Genomic DNA, 20,200 nt, shown 5'->3' with positions numbered 1-20,200 from the left:
ATTTAATTGTAAAGGCAATTTATTTTGAATGTGAAACCTAAAAAACAAGTAATTTGTCAGTTGCTTACTAAATCTGTGGTAAGGTAAAATGCAGTTGTAAAGAAAATATAATCTGTCTTTATGGAGTTATATATTAACCTTAGATATTGGTTATGGTTTCATAAGAATGCACTAATGAAGTATGAAAGGAGATCTCATGTTTGAAATAGGAGCATATAACTTATAGTTCTACATTACTTGTACAAACGGTTTTTTCTTCAAACTGACTGAAACTGGAACATTCTGTGATGACAAGGCCAGCCCAGAGAGAGAGCACTGACTCCTGCACATCAAGCTGTTCACAGATTACTAATCAGCAATTTGTTATTTCATTGAACACCAGATAAAAAATTGCACCTGCTCTTAGCTCTACCTGGGTAGGAGTAACAATACATACTTAGAAGCACTGATACTAAACATGTGGGATCCCAATCCTTCACTAAAAAGGGTAATTGAGTGACAGCTTTTAACACAAAAATAAAAGACATTTTATTTCATTTTGATTATTAAAGGAGATCCACTTTGTTTTATTGTACACAGAGAAGTACATTACAGTGGTCAAGTCTGGAGGAGACAAAGGTGTAAGCAAGTTTCTCTGCACTGGATAGAGTTAGCATCGGGGAAAGCTTGGATATATTTCTGAGGTGGAGAAAGGCGACCTTGCTGGTGTTTAATATGATCCCCAAATGTGAGCTGAGGATCAATTCTCACACCAGGTCTTTGAATTGCTCTGAGTCTGACCCCTCCTCTGAGGTCAGTTTGCCATGGGAGACCCTACCAGGGAGTAATGCCACAGACAACATAGCCCCCAGGATCACTAGGGTGTTCAAGCATCTCCACTATGTTAAGACGAGGAAGGGTTATATCACCCAGTATTATAATATTGGCAGAAGATGTAAAGAAGGTTGTTATGAGACTGTACATTTCAGGAATGAAATATAGATTTAGTTGAGGTTGTTGGTAATGAGAAAAATTGTCACGAGCCTGGGTGCTGACACGCACCTACGGCTCCAAGGCGAGATGAGGACCAGTAGGCAGCAGGTGAGGATAAAATCTCTTTAATCAAAAGATTCTCTTGATTAACAAAAAACGTAGCCACATCCAGAATCCCAAAAACCTCTCAATAAACAAGGATCTCCAAAAGACATACAAGGACCCCACAACTAAGCTGAAACCCAAATGCCCTTAAATACTTTACAAACATAATCACAGAATCAAAAACAGGTGAACCAAAAAACCAAGACATGAACAACCCACAAAAGAAACAACAAAAACCCGAACCGGATCCAAAGAACCGGAACCCTAACACAAGACATGAAAACCCACAAAAGAAACAAAACCCGAACCGGATCCCAAGAACCCTCACCCTCACAGGTTCTTCTATAATCCTGAGAGGAGATGTTTCTCTGACCCACATGTCCTCTCCCCGCTGTTATCCACTCAACTGAGTCAGGGTCTTCAAGTGGAGATCTCTAGTACTCCGAACCTTCCAGTGAGGGACTACAGCGGACCGGACTCCGAGAACCGGAATCCTCACAAAAATTGTCATGGGAAATGGAAGCTTACATTGAAATGTCAGACATTCAAATGAAGTCAGTTCAGGTAGAGGCAAGATGGACAGACTCAGTTCACTGCAATATATGACTGCTAGGCCAATACCACGAACTGACTCACAAGTTTACATACACAAATTATTAATATACCTTTTAAAACAAATTCATGAAAAGCCCAGATACTGATGTCATGGCTTTGGAAGCTTTTGATTGGTTAGTTGAAAACATCATGGAAAATTTTAAAGAAATCAGCCAAGATATCAGGAAGAGAATTGTTGACCTACACAACTCTGGTTTATCCTTGGGTACAACTTTCAGATGCCTGAAAAGTCATCTGTTAAAATAATTATACACAAGTATAAACATCATGGGAATGTCCCACCATCATACCACTCAGGAAGCAGATGGTTTCTGTGTTCCTGAGATGAACGTGTTTTGGTGTGAAATATGTGTATCAACCCCAAACAAAAGCAAAAGCTGGTAAAAGAGTGTTATTATCCACAGGGAAATGAGTCCTGTACCAACATGGACTGAAAGGCCACTCAGAGAGGAGGAAACAATTACTACAACGGCAACATAGAAAAGTCAGATTACAGTTTGTAAATGCACACAGGGACAAAGTCCTTAATTCCTGGAGACATGTCCTGTGGTCTGACGAAACTAAAACTGAACTGTTTGGCCACAATGACCATCATTACATTTGGAGAAAAAATAGGGAAGTTTGTAAGCCTGAGAACACCATTCTAACTGTGAAGTATGAGGGTGGCAGCTTCATGTTGTGGGGATGTTTTGCTGCAGGAGGGACTGGTGCACTTCACAAAATAGATGACATCAAGAGGAAAGAACAGTATGAGGAAATATTGAAGCAACATCTTAAGACATGAGCCAGGAAGTTAAAGCTTGGACACAAATGGGTCTTCAAATGGATATTGACCCTAATTATTAGTTACTAATTATTAGTTACAGATTAGTTACAAAGAATTGTAAGGACAACAAAGTCAATGTCCTCATCTCAGTCTCATAAAAATGCTGTGAGCTGAAAAGGTGTGTGTCAGAAAGGTGGTCCACAAACCTGACTCAGTTCCATCAGATCTTTTAGGAGAAGTGGAACAAAAGTCCAGCAAACTATTGTGAGAATCTTGTGGAAGAAAACCTCATTTTTAGGGCATTTAACAAATAAAAACAATTATTTTGGGAATCCTAACTGACCTAAAACAGGGAAGGTTTAGTTTTGATTTATTGTCAGTAAATGTGGTTTTGTGTCTGGGTATGTAAACATCCGGTTTTAATTGTAAATCTGTTTGATAGCCCACAAAATCAACAGCAGTTCAATACAGTAAGGTCTACCACAAAGCAAGAGACAGCATGAAGGACAATAAACTCCACACAGGTCAGAGACAAAGTTAAAGAGAAGTACAGATCAGGGTTGGGCTGTAAAAAATATTTCAGAACTCTGAACATTTCACAGAGCTCCAGTAAATCCATAATTAGAAACGGGAACTAATATGCCCCCACAGCCAACCTGACAAGACAGGGTTGTCCATCAAAATTCACAGACTGGGAAAAGAGGACATATATCAGAGAAGCAACCCAGAGGCCAAAAGTCTCTAAATTGACTCTAACCTCCCTAATGGAGAGTGGACTGGGGAAAAGTCATTGCTTAAAAAAGAATATAATAGACCAGTTGTATTTTACTGAGAAACATACTGCAGACTCACCAAATGTGGTAGAAGGTGCGGTGATCAGATAAGACAAAAACTGAACTTTTTGGCCATCAAGGACAACCTCATGTCTGGTGCAAACCTAACACTTCTTATCATTCTGAGAGCACCATTTCTACAGTGACGCATGGTGGTGGCAGCATCATGGTGTGGGGATGTTTGTCATCAATCTAATTAAAAATTTCCAGTATGACTTAAAGAAGAAATGACCATCATTAGCTAACATCAGTTAAAAGGAAATCATACAATATTTTGATTGATATTTTCCATATTGAATATTGAAAAAGCTACTCTGGTGTTTTTGGCATTTTTTGTGACCACCCTGGATGTGACACATCCAATGTGCTGCAAAGGATTACAAGCATTCAGCAATTAAGCAGCGTAGGAATTACTATCCAAACTTGGGTTTGGACCACTTCACAGAGCAGTACCTCAAGTTCCAACGCTCGTTAATGCAGTGGACTGGCTTCATGCTGAAGAAGCAGAGCCTTTTGCCAGGAGCAGTCCTAACTATTTTAGATTTTAAAAGACAGGCAAATAAAGAGGTGGACGTTGCTACAAAGAATGAGATGAGACACGAGAAGCTTACTTTAAGCAACAACACACTCAAGTCATAAAAGTATGAGCTGCTTACAGGCCAACAGCCTGAGATCAGTTTGTAATTCAGAGCAGTTTGTTATTGATGAAAAAATATAAACAATTCATGTGTGATTAAACAAACCCAGGACAAACCAGTATTTTAGAAAGGATGATGACACACGGTACTTTTTTGCATTGTGTAAGAATGTGCTGCAAACCCACATGTCTGACTGGCTTTGTCTTGGACTGTACTTACATAGCGCCTTTCTAGCCAACCAGGCCACTCAGTGCTTTACGACACAATCTGTGTCCTTATTTACCCATCCAGACACACATTCATACAACACTCTCTTCAAAGTTGATCTGAATAAATCATTATATGGAGACTAACCAGTGTTTTAAACTCCATTCATACACCGATGGGAAGCCCATAGGAGGCAATGACTAGGTCAAGTGGGTTCAAGGTTCAAGGGGTTCAAGTGTCTTGCCCAGGGACACTTCAACATGTGACTCATGCCAGTAATCAAACTTTCTCATTACAGGACAAATGCTTTAACAACTGAGCCACAGCCACCCCAACAAGACTTTGTTTTAAACTGGAAATAACAATCAGGCATTATAATGTAAACATCAACAAACATCAAGACAATACTTTCTTCTCCTGATATTGCAGAACTCATTGCCGACAAGTAGTGGAGGATAAATGATCTTATCTTATGGGCTTTAACAAATACTAGTGTATGTACATTATAAAACTTATTTCCAAAGTAACTATCTATCTTATTATACATCTCTTAATAAACTGTAAAGGCACATTTTAAATGGATTTGAGGCTTTAAAATAGTACACATAAAAAAGGGACTTTCTTCTTCCATTCTGAGAAAATGGCATGTGAGTAGCATCTTATTCAGAAATCTTAAAAGCAGTGCAGAATTATTTACAGCTTATACCAACAAAACCAAGAGTTGAGTGATTTGTGTAGTCCAGTTATGATGTCAGACAAAATGATAAAGTGAAACTATTCAGCAGAGGCTACAAAAATCTCTGTAAGCATTAATGTTATCTGTTGGCATAAAGACCACTGAAACTTCATAAAAAAAATAGTAGCAACTAAGTTACAAAACAGGAAAATAAAATTACTTAATAAAAACAAAGTATATAAAAAATACTTTTGGTAATTTTATGCATTGTAGTTTGTAATGTGTCATCATTATACTTTGACTGTGAGCTCCAAAGGCAACATATTAGAAAGAAAACAGCCAACAGTGTTATAGAAAACATAATTGGATCAATAACCATGCAGACAATGGTTTGTTGTGTTTTTAAGTTAATTTGTTATAAATCTTAGTGTTATAAAGGGTTTAACACATGGTATGCATCTCCATGTTTATCAGCAGTTTGTTTAGGTAATGTACTTTAGTAGTTTTTAAGTTATTTTCTTTAGTCTGATATGTGGTTTAGAGGCGCCACCTATTAGTAAAAGAAAGAAAAAAAAAGGAGTATAGCAAGTAGCATGGAGGCTGATGGTGTGGCTGCTCCCGACCGGTTCTGATGTGCGTTATTGACCAATGTAAGTAGTTTTGCAAATTGTATTTTCGGCGCTGTTTCTTTGGATATGATAAATGTAACGGGGAATGTTTAACAATGACGACTATGCTAATGGTTGACCAGCTTATAAGCTAGTTTCTCTGGTTCTGTTTAGTCACATGTTGGTAGGGATAACTTTAGTTCAGGTGATGTTTATCAGTGGGAATGTTCATATCTAAGCACAAGGCTCATATTTAATGGGTCTAAGTCACGTATTTGCTCACTGTTAATCGACTGTAGAATTGATGAGTCAATGTGCCTTTGTGGTGGTCAGCCTGTATTGGAGGAGGGGACCGTAGAATAGTTTTTTCCCTGGGACAATACAACAAAACAGCCAACCAGGGTTTTTCGATTCTATATAGGTGGAACTTCCAGTCCTCGGATAACAATGGTCTTGTCATGGCGGTGCCTAAGTGTCTGACCCACGTGCAGAAAACACTCAGAAAAATTCCACAGTAGTTTCTTTCTTTTAAAAAAAAAAAAAGATTTATTTTCTCAAATTGTTTGTGACTCAGAAAAACGGACCCCTCTGGGAAACACAGGATATGGTGGCTCAGGAGTCAGTGGTCCCTTAGAGAAAGAACACAGGGTTAGGTGACTTGGCTTCTTACCAGGTGGTTGGTTAGGTAGGAAGTTAGGCTTACAGGTGTTGAGGTGAAGTCCCATCCAGGGAGGGAATTAACTGGGAGTTGAGTAACCTAGGAGGAATCAAAAAACACAGAGGATCAAAACGCAGCAAGGTACTACGTAAGTTTCTGCAACTAAGACTCGAAGGGCTTGAAGTACCACATAGGGCTAACATTCAGGCACTGAAGAGGCGTCAGTAAGCTCCTTATATGCAGCTCCGCTGATGAGACCAAATGGGCTCCAGGTGTTACTGATAATTGCCCAGCCGCTCTCCAGAAAGCTCCTGGACGCCACCTGCTGGACAAAACTCAGAATATGCTCCCAGAACCACAACAGTACCCCCCCTCAACAGCTGCCCCCTGGCAGCCCAGAAGACGGGGACGGCAAGGAATCACGATAATCAGAGATTAATGTAGGGTCGCAGATAAACGACCAGGCACCCAAGACCATTCCTTAGGGCCGTAGCCTTTCCAATTGACGAGGTACTGTCAACCATGGCATCAATCTTGTAGGGACCTATAAAGCGAGGAGCTAGTTTCTTAGCAACAGACTTGAGAGGGATAACCAAACTTTCTGACCTGGTGAGTATGACAGGGCAGCGGTCCGTTTCCGGTCAGCAAACTGTCAGTTTTGTTCAGCAGTTCGATGGAGGGTTGCAACAGTGGCTTTCCAGACCTTTTGGCATTGGCAGATGTGTTGATGGACTGATTTTACTGCTGTCTTTCTTATAGGAGGAAAACAGAGGGGGTTGGTATCCTGTGGGGACTTCGAAAGGGGATAACATGGTGGCTGCAGAGACATGAATGTTGTGAGCGTACTCAATCCAGGGGAGGAACTTACTCCAATCAGATGGGTTGTCGGCAGTAAGACAGCAGAGAGCAGATTCCAGTTCCTGGTTCATACAATCAACCTGGCCATTTGACTGGGGGTGATATCCAGAGGTTAACGAGACACGGGCTTCCAGAGCTAAACAAAACTGTTTCCATACCTGTGAGGTAAACTGTGGTCCGCGGTCCGATAGAATTTCAGTAGGTATTCCATGCAGGCGAAAAACATGTTTAACGAGCTGGTCAGTCTGGAACGCTGAAGGGAGTTTTCTGAGAGCAAATATATGACAGGATTTTGAAAAGCAGTCAATGATAGTTAAGATGGTGGTCATACCTTGTGAAACGGGGAGTCCAGTGACGAAGTCAATAGTGATGTGGGACCAGGGTCGTGTGGAAATGGACAATGGTTGGAGTAGGCCAGCAGGGGGTCGATGAGATGGTTTATTTCGGGCACAAGAGGGACAGGCTGAAACATGTTCCTCAATATCTTTGAACAGAGATGGCCACCAAAATTTCCGTGAGATCAGTGCAATGGTACGGCTGGATCCTGGGTGAGCTGAAAACTTAGAAGCATGAAACCAGTAAATGAGTCTTGAGCGAACTGATGAAGGGGCATAAGCCTTGTTAGGGGGACCTCCAGGAGGAGCAGGCTCCTTTAACTGAGCCTGCCTGACTGTATCTTCTATCTCCAAAGAAAGGGAGCCTACCTTACAGGTAGGAGGAAGGATTGGAGCGGGTTCTCCTTCAGATTCGTCAGGTGAAAACTGTCTGGAAAGAGCATCCGGCTTGACATTCTTGGATCCTGGGCGGAAAGAGATGGACAAGTTAAAATAGGAAAAGAACAAAGACCACTGGGACTGGCGGGAGTTCAAACGTTTCGCCGATTGTAAGTATGACAGATTTTTTTGATCTGTCCAAACTAGGACCGGATGTTCCGCACCCTCAAGCCAATGACGCCACTCCTCAAGGGCCAATTTTATGGCTAGTAGCTCATGATCACCAACGTTCGTAATTTTCTTTTGGCTGAGGACAATCTACGGGAGAAAAAAGCACATGGATGTAACTTCTCAATGGACCCTGATCTTTGAGACAGGACTGCCCCAACACCTGTATCTGAGGCATCAACCTTGAGGATAATTTGTTTCAACGGGTTGGGCTGAGCTAGGATGGGTGTGTTTGCAAACCTTTGTTTTAGCTTGGAAAAGGCAAATTCTGCTTCAGGACTCCAGGAGAATGTTACTTTGGTGGATGTTAATGCTGTTAGAGGGGCTACGGTCTGGCTGTAGTTCTTGATGAATATGCAGTAAAAGTTAGCAAAACCCAAGAATCTTTGTAGTTGTTTTCTCAAACTTAGAGTGGGCCATTCCAGGACTGCTTTAACTTTCTCCGGGTCTGATCGAACCTGTCCGCTCTCTAGAATGTGTCCAAGGAAAGTGACTGATGTTTTGTGAAACTCACATTTCTCTCCTTTGATAAATAGACGGTTCTCCATGAGGTGCTGAAGGACTAGGCAGACGTGTTTCTGATGCTCAGGTAAGTCTTTGGAATAGATCAGAATGTCATCCAAGTACACAAAGACGAACACATTCAAAAAGTCTCATAATACATCGTTAACAAGGGCCTGGAACACGGCTGGAGCATTAGTGAGGCCAAAAAACATGACGAGGTATTCAAAATGCCCCAAAGAAGTCTTGAATGCAGTTGTCCATTCATCCCCCTGTCAAATACGGACGAGATGATAGGCGTTGCGGAGGTTCAATTTTGTAAAGATAGTGACTCCCTGAACAGGTTCGAATGCTGATGTTAGAAGTGGCAACGGGTACTTATTCTTTACCATGATGTTATTTAATCCCCTATAATCAATACAGGGTCTTAGCGTGCCATCCTTCTTGCTGACGAAGAAAAACCCCACCCCTAGTGGAGAGGATGATGGTCGGATAATACCAGCTGACAAAGAATCATTAATATATTTCTCCATAGCCTGACATTCAGGACGGGAAATTTTGTAAAGGCGACTGGAAGGCAATGGAGCTCCTGGGAGGAGATCTATGGCACAATCGTAAGTGCGGTGAGGTGGCAAGGACAAGGCTTGGTTTTACTAAAAGCTTGTTTTAAATCGTGGTACTCTACAGGAACATCAGAGAGATCTATAGGGTCTGCCTCATTAAGAGGCGCCGTAGGAGATCTTTGAGGCAGAGCAGATTGCAGACAGGAAGAGTGACATTTAACTGACCAGGATTTGACTGTAGAATTTTCCCAGTCGAGATGAGGATTGTGAGTCTAACCATTTAAAGCCTAGAACGATGGAAGGGAATACAAAGAAGGAGAAGGAGATTGTTTCTTGGTGATTTCCTGAAGTGACTAGCTGAACAGGTTGAGTCTGATGTGCAATTTTAGCCAGTTCTCCTCCATCTAAAGCAGTTACTCTTAAAGGTACAGGTAACTCAACTTTCTCAATCCCAAACTGATTTACTAATGTCTGGTCTATTAGATTTTGTTTAGAACCAGAATCAATTAGTACGAAGAGTTCAAGAGAGTTGTAGTTGAACCGAATAGTTGCTGGCAGGGTTAAATGAGGGGGCTTTGATAAAGCGGTCTGATCCGTCAGATTCCCCATGTCTGACGGACCTGCTCTTTTGGTCGGACTGAACCAGGGGCCACAGGCTTAACAGGGCAGGCAGCGACAAAATGATTCGATGCACCACAGTAAAGACATAACCCTCCCTATCTTCTCTTCTCTTCTGTTTCTCCTCAGGAGCTAAACAAGTCCAGCGAGCTGCATGGGTTCAACTTCGGTCGGCTTGTTAATGGAGACTACAGGGAGCGATGTCTTGGGCAGCTGAGAAATTCCTCTAGGAACAAATGATCTTTCGTTTCTTTGCTTTCTTCCATCTCTCATGCGGTTATTTAGGCGTGTGGCTAGGGTAATCAGTTCATTTAGAGTGTCTGGTTCATCCAGGATCGCTAGTTCATCTTTCAATGACTCATTCAACGACTGAAAGTAAGCTTCTTTTAATGCACCGGAGTTCCAATCAGATGCTGCTGCTAACGTGATCTATGGAGTACTCGGAAACAGAACGAGATCCTTGTTTTAAGTCCCATAGCTCACGGGAAACTCTGGTATTGTCATGATCTTCAGAAAAAGTGAGTTTAAGTTCTTCAAGAAATTTCTGAAATGTGCATCCAAAATTTACTGGATCTCTAGCCTCCGCCCATCTCAAAGCTTTTCCAGGTAACAGTCCAATTATGTATGAAATCTTTGAGCCGTCATGGGGAAAAGACTGGGGTCACGGTTAAACACTAGGGAACATAGCAAGAGAAATCCTCCACAACCCGACTCGCAAGAATACTTGTCAGGGTTAAGGGAACTGACTTCACAGAAAGTAGTCAACTGCTGGTTCTCCACCAGGGGGATTCTTTAAACTGGGGCGTCATCTGCTGAAGAGGAAGATGTGTTAGACAGGAATCTTTGAAGTTGAATATTTATCTGTTCCATTTGTTGGGCTAGCACATTTTGTTGATTGTGTAAAGTTCTGAGCATATTGTCATGAGACTGAATTAACTGGTTTTGGTCTGCTATTGAATTTCTGAGAGCTTCTGCTGAGTTTGTTTGGCCTGTGTTTTGTCATGGCGGTGCCTAACTGTCTGATCCACATGCAGAAAACACTCAGAAAAATTCAGTGGTTTCTTTCTTTTAAAAAAAAAGATTTATTTTCTCAAATTGATTGTGACTCAGAAAAACGAACCCCTCTGGGAAAAACAGGATATGGTGGCTCAGGAGTCAGTGGTCCCTTAGAGAAAGAACACAGGGTTAGGTGACTTGGCTTCTCACCAGGTGGTTGGTTAGGAGGTTAGGCTTACAGGTGTTGAGGTGAAGTCCCATCCAGGGAGGGAATTAACTGCAGGCTCTGAGAAGATCTGAACTCACAGGTGGCGTCAGATGATGTCTTTTCCAGGAACAAAAAACAATGGAGAGTGGTGGGGAGCGGTGGGGAGCGGACAGGGTTCGACCTGTGGTGGTTCTTGAAGTGGAGCAACGGAGCAATCAGGCAATTGGTTAATCCAGGCATGAGCTAGACACGGATCCCCAGGCTGGAGCCAACTGGGAGCTGGGTAACCTAGGAGGAATCAAAAAACATAGAGGATCAAAACGCAGCAAGGTACTACGTAAGTTTCTGCAACTAGGACTCAAAGGGCTTGAAGTACCACATAGGGCTAACACTCAGGCACTGAAGAGGCGTCAGCAAGCTCCTTATATGCAGCTCCGCTGATGAGCCCAAATGGGCTCCAGGTGTTACTGATAATTGCCCAGCTGCTCTCCAGAAAGCTCCTGGACGCCACCTGCTGGACAAAACTCAGAATACGCTCCCAGAACCACAACAGGTCTTGTATTACTTATCTAATGTTGTTTAGTTACAGGTTAGTCATAGCTTCTTAGTTTTGTGTTTTCTGTTGTCACACCATGTTTGTGTTTAATATTTAACTTATTTTAAGTAATCACATTGATATTCTTATAACACCACAAATCCTCTCTTAGCCTGTATTAGTTTTCAATATCTTAAAAAAAGGGGGGGATATATGGGGGAAAATGAACTGCAGAATTTAACTGTCGGTCAGGATCATGTGTTAAGGGGGTTAAGTTGTTGTTGCCAAGAACTTCTCAGAATAATGTGTTTGTGAGTAATAAGACAATTCCTGGGAAAACAGTGTGCTTGTTCTAGGTGGCGTATGTTTTCTTGAGCTGGTTTCCTGTAAGTGACGTAGGAGTTATGTAAACTTTTGACCAATCACGAACTAGTCAGAAGTATTCAATACACACCAATGTATTCTGTCTGTTTAAATATGCCCAGTTTCAAAGATACTTTTGTGGAATTTCTGACGAAGATATAATGTGACAATTAAAAAGGGCAGAAGAGAGAGATAGAGAATGCTCATTTCTGTGTAAGAACTGCCTTTATGTTTAGCAAGGACTACTATGCTAATGGTTGGCCAGCTTCTAAGCTAGTTTCTCCGGTTCTGTTTAGTCACATGTTGTTCGGGATAACTTTTGCTAAGGTGATGTTTATCAGTGGGAATGTTCATATCTAAGCACAAGGCTCATATTTAATGGGTCTAAGTCAAGTATTTGCTCACTGTTAATCAACTGTAGAATTGATGAGTCACTGGTGGCTCCATCAGTAAACAACTTCACTAATTAATGTTGGTAGATCTGTATATTTAAGAACTAGTTCATTTGAGCACTGTAGTTTAGTTGATTTTCATGTTTATTGGTGGATTAATGGCAGTAAGATACTTTTGCCATGATAATGTACTCGTTTTACATTGTCATTTCTCTTGTGTTTAGGACCACACATACCCACAACAGACCACACCACACACACACACACCCATATAGTCACCCACCCATGTACCACCAAAGGGAGATGACGTCTGCTTAACTGGAACGCTGATTGTAGCTTGCACTATTTTGAATAAAGAAGAAAAAGACGACAAGCCTCAGTTTTCTCTGTCCTGACCAACACCCAGTGGCGAGTGTTAACTTCAAGCCTGCATACAGTAACTCAGTTTTCTGCATTACAATTACAATTATTTCAACCCATTTGTTTGACATGCTTATTTCAGCAGTCATCAAATTGTTTGTATTGGTGACTCACATTTAAAAAAGCTGAAATGATACCTTGGACTAAGTGGACACATACACAATAATTTTTAAGACCTTTCACCCCCACCCCCCATACACACACACACACACACACCACCACCACCGTCACACACACATGGGTTTTGTCCTTAGGAAATTAAATAAGTTGTGCTCACCAGCATTAAACAATACTCAGCCAGTAAATACCCAAATTGTCACAAAGTAAACAAATAAATAAATAAAAGTTGGCACCAAATTAAGTGTCAGCAATTTTTTGCAGCTCAAGCCCAGCAGTGGATCAGCCTCCTGGCTTGTCTTGGCACAGCAGCTGTTGCGTCAGCTGGTGATTTTGTTTTTTTGATTAAACAAATCAAATGACAAGCGAAACATTTACTAGCAGGTATGTGTGTGAAGTAAACAGAGCTAACTTGCAGTAGAAAACACCAACCTTTAGGATGATAAACTCTTAAAGATCTAATTTAATTTTTTACAAATAAAGACTGTAAACTAAAATCTATGGCTTCATACCAACCCTGTAGCCGGGGGTTGTGTGTGTGTGTGTGTGTGTATGTAGGGGGGTGGGGTGGGGGTGGGGGGTTTAGCACAAGTTTCTGTAACAAAATCGGCCTACTGGTTACGAATTTACTGTCAAAAAATGTGTCAGGAATGGTGGAGACGAAGGCGAACCCAGAACGCAGACTCATTATTAAAGGAACAGAAACTAATTTATTAAGCTAAAGAAACAAAATGAAAACAAACAGCTGACGTGGCAGCAAAACAAAAAGACAAACGGAGCATAAGCACAGAGCAACAGAACCATGAAGAGACGGAAAAACGACAGGCAAACAACAACAATGGACCAGCGGAGTACAGACAGAAATGACCGGGTTTTAAAGCGCTGAGGATAATTAGGTAAGTGGGGACAGGTGACATGATTACCAGAACTTTGACAGGTGTAAGTGGGCGTGGCAGGAATGCAGAGAGAGAGATAGACTGAGGAGGAATGAGAAAGTGGAAAACATGAAAGCAGAAACTAAACACAACCAAATAAACTAAATCAGAAATAAAGCAAAACACCGGAAAAACCCAAATAACCACAAAATGATCATCAGAATGGGTCTAAATTAATATAGTTCTTAATAGGCAGCAGTAGAAAAGTCTGTGTTTAACTTCCTGGAACTTCCTGTTCTCACTCCGAGCTGAAGCTGAGGAATCTCTCTGATTGGTTGTAAATTATCAGATTATTCCTTCGTGGATAACACATGAGCAAAGCAGTCGAAAGTGCTAGCTCCCGCTCGGCTCTTTCCCAATGTCTATCATAAAATATTTTATTTCATATGAGTTGAGAAATGAATTAATTAATTAACTCGATCATTGCCTGACCCAGTTAGCTATAGTGCTACCGTGCATTGTTTATTTAACAGATTAAAAACATACACAGAATGACTGGATTGTGAGTGTACAGGTGTACAGTGTCTGCATGAGCGTGTAAGTGCCAACTATCGGCTTGGCATGGGAACTACAGCTGGTCGATGTGTTCGCAAAGAAACACTCAAGGAGGATGGAGCTGGGCTCTCTTCTTTCTCCAGATAGAGACATGGCATGGTGGACAAGACTAGAAGAATAATGTAATATTATATATGCTACCTTTGTATTGAAAATAAAAGTTTTGTTTTGTGTGTTAATAGTGTGTCTTTAAAATAGTGTAGGAATATATTTCTGATTAGTGTAGTGCTAGAATGTATGAAAAAATTTAAAATGCAAAAAATTGTAATTGTTGGGACGGAAAAAATAAGAATGCTATGTCAACATTTACTCATTACTGTAGTAATGGGTCTTCCCTGAATTGGGGCCGTGATTAAGAGGGACAGCCGGGGGCATTCGTATTGTGCCGCTAGAGGTAAAATTCATGGACCGGCGTAAGACAGACGAAAGCGAAAGCATTTGCCAAGAATGTTTTCAGTAATCTTTTGTTGAAAATTCTTTTTTCATGTCTTCTTTTTTGAGTTAAATGACATGCAGAGTTTACAAATAGTAAATATACTACATATATACACATAAATATGCCTAAATATTCTTGAAACTCATAGGGATGAAAATAAGTCAGTATTTACTACAGTTTTTATTACATGTCTATTTATAAATTGATTGCAGTTCTGCTCTATGTGCTTTGTTCCCTTGATTAATGTTTTCTGTATTTCACGGACATAAAAGAGTCCCACTGAGAAGATTCAAGACTGACCTGGTCTCAAGGGGTTACATGAAACCCGAGGACAATGATATTTTTATTGCAATTGTGTGCTTTTTTAATTGCTAATGAACTTGGATTTTTCTGTTCTAGAAAATTCTACACCTTTTTTTTGTCAATTTATCATAAAAAGTGTTTAAAGTCAGTCTTCAATGGGTTGTTCTGTTGGACTAAACTTCCTTCATTGTACACACAGGGACCACAGCTCACTGTACACTGAGCTATTGTTACTATGACAAACACTGGTATTATTAACAGACATCCCATCTTTTATTACATCCAGAGCAATCTCCAAGTAATAAAAATCACTAACTCCAGCCTGCAGTATTGAAACAATTAATGATAATATCATTATTGAGTATCAAGGTATCACGTTTACACTATCTAAACCAAGAAAGTGAGATGAAGTAATTGCATTAACCACAAATATCTGACAGCTTTTCAAACCAAGCTTAATGAAACCTGCCTTTGGGCGATGAATATCATGTTTCATATAACTGTTGTATCACCATTTGAAACAGTTACATCATTGATATTTGTATGGAATGAGGCAATGTTTTATCCAGAGATAGAAACACTTAAACATAATCGAACATACAAACAAACACACAGACACAGCGGTGTTTCATGAAGGGTAAATTTAAAGGAGAGTGGGAAGTGTGTAGGATGTTGACATTGAAACAACAAATGCAACAGTTGCAGGCAAAGACTAGAACTTTAAAACTACAGCACAGTGCGGCTGCTTTGGGGTAAAATTGTGTGTGTGTGAGGGGGAGCTGCTTCCTCAGCACAACTTTCATCCTCTAAACTTATTCAACTCACAACCTCTATGATCCTTCAATTATTATCTATGTAAGTAAGACTGAGATGAGAAGGACAGAGGAGGTGGCGTATGCTGTTCAGCCTGACAGAGAAGCTGAGGTGGTGTTTTCAATTATTCTGGAGTTTTATTCTTTCTGTGGGGCAGTTTGAGTCCTGCTCCTGTCTGCCATATTTTTGTTCTGTTGCATCTGACTTTTTTTTGTTCAAATCATTCCTCAAATATACAATATCTGGGATCACTGTCAACATTGAATCTTTAAGGCTAATGAAGAACTCTCAATAAATCTCAACTAAAGTCTTTAAACAATCTACACAAACTCTAATCCAGATATGATCGTTGTTTTCTTCAACAGAGTCTTTCTGTTTGACACTCTCCATAAAGCTCAGACTGGTAAAGAACCTGGTCAACAGTTTTTATATGGACAGTCTCTCCATCTCACCTGCTGAAGCTTTAACTCCTTCAAAGTGCTCCCAGGGGTCTTGGTGGTCTCTCTCACTATTCTCTTTCTTCACGTTCACTCAGTTTGTGAGGATGGCCTGCTCTTGGTAGACTAACACATGTTCCATATTCCTTCCATTTCTTTATGATGGATTTAACAGAACTCCTTGGATGTTTAGAATCTTGGAAATCCTTTTGTATCCATCCCCTGACTTGTACTTTTCCATCATCTTTTCTCTGAGGGAATTTTTATGCAACCACTTATTCTACATTACATATTTTCATTTCATTGGTATTACTCTTTAATTTCACTTTGCCATTAAAGGTTTTTAAAAAATGTTTACAGAAAGAAGACCATTTTATATTGACTATGACTGATTTATGACAGCAATAAAACAAAACATTCAAGGGGGTGAATACATTTTATAAGCCCTGTATTTGTGTGATTGCATTCTCAGCAATAAATATTATAAAAAGCTCATATCACTGTCACTTAACAAATTATCACCTAAATCAGTTACTTTGACTGACAACATCTTTGTTGCAGCTCATTGAAGGTGGTTGTACCATTTTTCACACTAGGTTACTCTATATTTTAATTATCTCAGGATATCTGTAACCTTTACCTCAGCCATTTTGATGTACAATGTGTTGTTACCTTTAAGTTTGGTTTATTTAATATCTTCAGTCTTGTGTGAAAACAAATGCATTTTACAGTATTTGATGAAGCATGAAGTATTTAAGTTAATCATATTCTTGTAAAAATTTCCTGTAAAACTACAGTGTACACAAAGCTTTACTGTCAATTGCAGGTCAACACAATCATTTCTTTTGGATGTAAGTTGCAAACAAATTTAGAAAAAAATATTTGCTTATTGGTATGTATCTAGAAATCAGATTTGAACCTTTGAATATAAAGCTCGAGAACCCCTAGATAAAAAAATAAAAACAGAGAAATATATATATTTATAAATAGAGAGAGAGTAATGTAGACAGGTCCTAAGGAGGACATACTCAGAAAGACTTGTTACTTGGTCTGTTGATCACTTTGCATGAATACCTTCATGTATAATTTACTGTTACTCATTACCACCTAACTTAACCTGACAAGTCAATACATGCACCCCATTAGTAGAAGAAAAATATGGGTAAATTGCATAATCAATACTTTCACAGACAAGAAAATTGGCTATCCTTTTAAACTCGCACAACTAAATGGACACACGCTTGAGTCACATCACAAACACTTCTAAACAGGAAAAAGTAATGCGATAAACCTTTCTGAAGGCAATTAAAAGTTACTTGAAATATGTTTAACAAAGCATGGGAATCGTCTAAAAGCAACACAGAAATTAGGCCATAAGCAAACCAATTAACTGATAGAAAATTAGGCAACTCGTGTGTCATCACCCTGGGATCATTATCTGTACCTCAAAAGTGCCACGAAGCCATTTTACATCACTAATTAAATTTTTATAAAATAATCAAAACTCAAAACACAAAATGATGGCACACCACTCCTTAGTAAAGTGCTTTTGTTTTGTTTTCATTTCAATTGAAAGTCTTGTTAATATCTGACACTTGTCATTGCCTGCTGCAAAAGACGAAGGCAATTATGTTTTTTCCTCTGTGTGTTTTTATTTGTCTGCAGCATTAGCACAATATCTCATAAACCAAAGGGCTTTGAATGAAACTCTCAGAAAGTAATCATGTAATCTACATGCAACTAAGTGACGTTTGGCGTCAACTTAATTCAAGATGGTCAGCAAAGCTAATAAACCTTAACACAAAAATAGCTATAACCTTGGTAAGTTTTACAGACATTGGACTAAAGTTTAATGTTTTAGTAGCTGAGAGTCATTCACAAGACACACTTTAATAAGATTGCATCAAACTTTTTGTAGGTTTTACTATTGATTACATCGCTGCCATTTTTCAACATAAAATGATCTTACTCTAAAACTCTGGCATGCGGTCAATATGCATTCCTTCAAGGAATGTTAGGCCTATAACTATGCTTTTTGGATTGATGTTTTACATCAATCCAAAAAGCATCATGAAAAATAAGATATCTGCTATGTTAATTTTTCTTTAAAAAGGTTAAATTATAAAATTAGCTTCTAGTGGTCCTATGGACAGATCCTCCCATCTCCATCAGGGTTATTTTCATCCTCCTGACATTTTTATTTTTTATTAATACCTTCCTTGCCCGGTCTATATGTTTTGGTGGATGACCCTCTCTTGGCAGGTTTGCTGAGGTTGTATAATTTTTCCTTCTCCTAATAACGGATTTTATGGAGTTCTTTGGGATCTTCAGGATTCTGGGATCATTTTTATAACCCAACCCTGATCTGTACTTCTCCACATCTTTGTCTCTGACCTGTGTGGACAGTTTCTTAATCTTCATGGTGTCTCTTGCTTGGTGGTAGTCCTTGCTGCTTTGAGGTGTTAGACCATTGTTCTTTCTGCAGGTTGTTACAACAAGTCTGCCTCATTTGACAAGTTTAGATCATTTCACAGTTAAACTGTCTACAGATGGATATTATTTAACAAACTATTTGTCTTCTGATATGGAGGACCGAAACCGCATAATGAAAAATAAAAGCATATTGCTGTTGCCTTTTCCTTACACATGCATTCCATCAAGTAATGTTTATATTTTGCATTTTCCTAATACAAGCATTTGTTCTTTTGACGTTTCCTCCTCCTCTTTTTACATTACCGTGTGCATTTCTGCCTCAATATGCAAATGAGGAGGCTGTCTTCTTGGTCCAGCTCCTCTCCTATCGGTCAATAAACAGGAAGGAGCAGGATCCATGTGTGGATCGATTGTTCATGCCTGCGCTTTCGGCCGTTTCAGGAGAACGCCTCATTTAAAAGGAAGTAAACTAGTAGCAGAGATGTCTCAGACAGCTGAAGAAGGGTTAAGGCACGTTGCTAGCTTCACTGACAGCAATACAGTCAGTGATAACTATTTACTGTTGTCTATTATGTGATACCTTAGTATATGTTTTGGTCCAAAACATATACTAAGGTTTCACACCAGTGTATTTACATGAATTTAAACAACAAAAGCAACATTATAATGTACATATAAATGCATAAGTGCTTCATGAACACACCATTACTTACAAAGACGGAGGTCTCCCAAGGCACAAGCCTGTAGGGCACATTTAGCGTTTATAAGACCTGTTTTCTCCCTTATTTTTCAAAACTTTACCAGCAAAAAAACGTCAAAGCTTGTTTTATGATGCGAGCACTCACTACGTCATGTATTCTTAATGTACAATATAACGAAGATCAGATGTCTCACTCCGATTAGAATTCAAAACCAAACATTCTAACCAATTTTCTTAAACTAATTATTAACTATGAACTTATTTATTACCTTTTGTATGTAACTTAGTCACGTAATGAACTTATTGCTGTCTTTGAATAAAAGGCAGCACACCTGCGGCTTGATTTTTCAATCAACTTTATGACAGACGGATGTGACGTCAGCCCGTGGCGGGAGTCCCACGCTCAGGCGGCAGGAGGCGGTGAAATGTAAACAGCTGCATTCAGCAGCTCTGGGCGCAGGAGAGGTGCGCCCTGAACCGTCCTATCTCTTGTACTGAAGAGAAGCTACTGCGCATGTACAACTTTTAACGAGAGTCTATGGACAAAGATTTTTGCGCCCCGGGGCGGAAATACGTCACCAATCAGACAACGTTGAAGAACGAAACAACTTTACTGATCATTAACTATAAAATATTTATCTTACACAACTAAATATATATATACATATATTTCGAAATATTTTATTTTACTATTTAATTTTTACCTCTCCCTGGGCTGCCACCTTATTGTGGTGGAGGGGTTTGAGTGTCCCAATGATCCTAGGAGCTATGCTGTCAGGGGCTTCATGCCCCTAGTAGGGTCACCCAAGGCAGACAGGTCCTAGGTGAGGGGCCAGACGAAGTGTAGCCCAAAGACCCCTTATGATGAACATAAATGTTGGACACAGTGTTCCCTCGCCCGGACGCGGGTCACCGGGGCCCCACTCTGGAGCCAGGCCTGGAGGTGGGGCACGTTGGCGAGCGCCTGGTGGCCGGGCTTTTACCCATGGAGCCCGGCC

The sequence above is a fragment of the Kryptolebias marmoratus genome, linkage group LG20 (genome assembly GCF_001649575.2).
Source record: "Kryptolebias marmoratus isolate JLee-2015 linkage group LG20, ASM164957v2, whole genome shotgun sequence".
Taxonomy (NCBI): Eukaryota; Metazoa; Chordata; class Actinopteri; order Cyprinodontiformes; family Rivulidae; genus Kryptolebias; species Kryptolebias marmoratus.
Note: the sequence above shows the minus strand (reverse complement) of the source record.